This window comes from Apium graveolens, chromosome 9, assembly GCF_009905375.1.
Source record: "Apium graveolens cultivar Ventura chromosome 9, ASM990537v1, whole genome shotgun sequence".
Classification (NCBI taxonomy): domain Eukaryota; kingdom Viridiplantae; phylum Streptophyta; class Magnoliopsida; order Apiales; family Apiaceae; genus Apium; species Apium graveolens.
Genome location: NC_133655.1, coordinates 30,209,642 through 30,213,194, shown reverse-complemented (window position 1 = coordinate 30,213,194; position 3,553 = coordinate 30,209,642). Strand labels below are relative to the sequence as shown.

Sequence of the window (3,553 nt, the reverse complement as noted above, 5' to 3'; positions counted from 1 at the left end):
CATGTACAATGGCCTTTGGACATGTCCCCATTCTGCCTATTTCCGCCTTTCCAATCACCTTTCACCATATATCGTTGGGTTATCACAGAGAAAATCCCTTGCTATAAATAAAATATTTTCATCTTATGCAAAGTGGCCTTCTTCAAGATCCTCGCAATCATTTCATTTGCCCATTTAGTTAACATTTAATTTTCTTCCATCGCTGTAACCACTCTATTTCGTTCTGTATTAATGGCGGCTCTCGTAGTCTTGTAGAACAAGTACTCCATCATTGCTGTGACGGGAAGAAAAAGAGTCATTCTAACATTCTCATTGATTCCTTCTATAATTTTAGTGGTAGCCTGCCCATAACGAGCACCACCAACATCATGAGCAATGGTCTAAATTTCGGTCTTGATTCAAACCAGGTAGTCCAAGCCAAGGGGTGATATTTTTCCTATTCTTTTAATGTAGACATCGTGTTTTCTGACATGTGGAGTCATTCCAACAAGCCACATAAGCTCTTTTAACTCCCTTCCACCATGTTGTGAACAAAAGTTACTTCTCACATGGTATAAACAAAACCTGTGAATACCATATGGTGCCACGAAGCCATTATCTGGATTTCTCATTGCAACATGAATTTCAGTAGTAGAGTCCGAGATGATGCAAACCCCCATCCTACCCTTGCGGACATTTTGACGGAGAAGTCTTAGAAACCAAGCCCAATTATCCTCTGATTCATCGTCAACCAAGTTTTAACATATAGGATATTGATGATTATTTCCATCGACACCCATCGCAATCAATAATTTTATATTGTACTTCCCCTTAAGAAATGTGCCATCCCCATTGGCCGTCAAGACGTATTTTCAAAATACCTGATATGACAAGCCTCACATACTTCCATTCTTCTATCAGTGCTTTCAAACACTAAAATACATGCTTGAAAACCGATCTATACGCTAGGTCGCCAAGTGCTGATGAGGAACAACATCTGTGACAACAACACTTTCTAGCTTTGAATGTAAAATTACCCCCATAAATTTAAGCAATTCACCATATATAGTACTCCACTTCCCATATACCTTCTCTACGGCCAACTGCTTCCCTCTCCCCACTTTGTAGTAATTAACACGATTCCTATATTGATCGTTAACCATATAGATCATTTTTTACGGGGACTTTAGGGCTCTTCATGACCTGTAATTACAAAAAAATTGATAAGCTACATTTCATATAATTGTCGATCAATATCATTGCCAAAATGCTAAAATTTCACTTATATGGGGTTTCATCAGTTTCGCTATAAATTTTGCTGAGATTTTCTTGTGATCCTGCGAGCCCACTTTGACCTCACAATCATGCAGGGTGTACCTGGATATTTCCCACCTTAAATGCTTCTTTCGATACCCAGCTCTACAATAAACCGGACAATTCCGGTGGACACATATAACAACCAGCTGCTCAAGATTACTTCTTAAAATATTGTATCTCCTATTGGAATTAATATGAACAAGATGAACTTTATCAGCGAAGGCATCTTTATCTGCATACATCTGTCCGACATCAAGGTCAACACTTTTGTGATTGAAAGCAAGACTACTGCCAAATTGGTTGTTCACTACAACTTCTATATATTCCTTCCCTGTAAACCAAGGTGCTCTTGGAAAATATTGTTGCCCATGGACCACAACAGAATCTGTGCCTTGTTCATCCTCTTCATCAGAAGTTTCATTTACATCATCAAGTACTGATGAGGAACAACATCTATGACAACGTCACTTTATGGCTCTGAATATAAAATTGCCCCCACAAATTTAGGCAATTCACCATATATAGTACTCAACTTCCCATTTATCTCATCTACGGCTAACTGCTTCCCTCTCCATGCTTTTTAGTAATTAACACGATGCCCATATTGATCGTTAACCATATGGATCATTTTTTTACCGGGACTTTAGGGCTCTCCATGACCTGAATTTACAAAAAAAATGATAAGATACATTTCATATAATTATCGATCATATCATTGCCAAAATGCTAAAATTTCACTTATATAGGGTTTCACCAGTTCCGCTATAAACTTTGCTGAGATTTTATTATGATCTTGCGAGCCCACTTCGACCTCACAATCATGCAGTGTATACCTGGATATTTCCCACCTCGAATGCTTCTTTCGATACCCAGCTCTGCAATGAAATGGACAATTCTGGTGGACACATATAACAACCATCTACTCATTACTTCTTTAAATCCCGTATCTCGGATTGGAATTAATGTGAACATGAGGGACTCTATCATCGAAGGCATCTTTGTCCTCATACACTGTCCGACACCAAGGTCAACACTTTCGTAATTGACATCAAGACTATCGCCAAATTGGTTGTTCATTACAACCTCTGTATATTCCCCATCTTAAAACCAAGGTGCCCTTGGAACATGTTGTTGCCCATGGACCACAATAGAATCTATTCCTTGTTTATCCTCTTTATCGGAAGTTTCATTTACATCATAACTTAAGTCTTCACTATCTTCACTGCTCGATCCGCCTCCAACCTCTTCATTATCTTGATAAATGAGAGTCAAATCTCTCACTGCCCTTGACGGGAGTCTTTTGGATGGTTTATCATGGAAATTACCACCTTCTTTAAAATGCACATGCATGCTACTCAAACCACCACGAAAATCCTGGGAGCTCGATCCTCCTCCTTGTTAATAGTTTTCAAAACTCTTGTACTGACTGTTCTTCCCATTATCATTTGTAAAACTCATGGGTGTTTGTTGAAACTGAATATTAGGCGGATACGAAGATGATGCCTCCCCTGAATGTTTTTCACGATGATATACATGAAAACATCACCCATCCCACTGAGCATTGTCTCAGGGACACTCGACTCCTATTCACTTCCGAATCACGTGTAATGTGCCCCATAAAGTATTTTTTCAAAACATTGTTGATCCCAAGTTGTGGATACTTGAAGGCCAGTTTTAAGCTATACCCAGTAGAACTTATGTTTATCACTTTGTATACAATTCTGACCAGCTCTTTAAATGTTATTCCCAAAGATATGTATCACATAACTCTGGGATCGGAAAAATATTGATATCATCATCTCTTCTAGTGAATCTCTCCCAAAAACATATCCACACTAACAATGCTTGCCATTTTTCTTAAAATGAAGATTTTATGTTTGACGAGTATATGGTGTTTGTTCAACTCAAAGGTGTTTGAGATGATGTGTGAAATGCAGATTCAATAAACTGATAATTATAGAAAGATGTGGATAGAAGGGAATCCAAACATGTGGTTCAGACTTCAGAATGATGATAAGATATTCATAAGGGATAAAATGAAAATCTGAAGAATTGGTTAAAAGTGATGATAATATATTCTCGTATGTAGACCTGGAAAATTATCCGTGTCGTGTATACTCGTGTCGTATACTTTCGTGTTTCGTGTATTTGGTGGGTAGACACGAACATGATACAAATTAAAGTCATGTACACGATCTGCTAACACGGACACGATATGAATAAAAAATGACTAGACATGACATGAACCGAAGTACAC

The 3,553-nt window shown here is 38.1% G+C and overlaps 1 long non-coding RNA gene across 1 annotated transcript; it reads right to left on the bottom strand.

The window, feature by feature from the left end:
• Window positions 1-282: 282 nt before the first annotated feature.
• LOC141684082 (uncharacterized) lies at window positions 283-3,303 on the bottom strand. The gene is made up of 2 exons (XR_012560539.1): window positions 2,051-3,303; window positions 283-1,956 (listed from the first exon to the last, which is right to left on the bottom strand). It is a non-coding gene; the product is annotated as an uncharacterized LOC141684082 (long non-coding RNA).
• Between the last annotated feature and the right edge of the window lie 250 nt (window positions 3,304-3,553).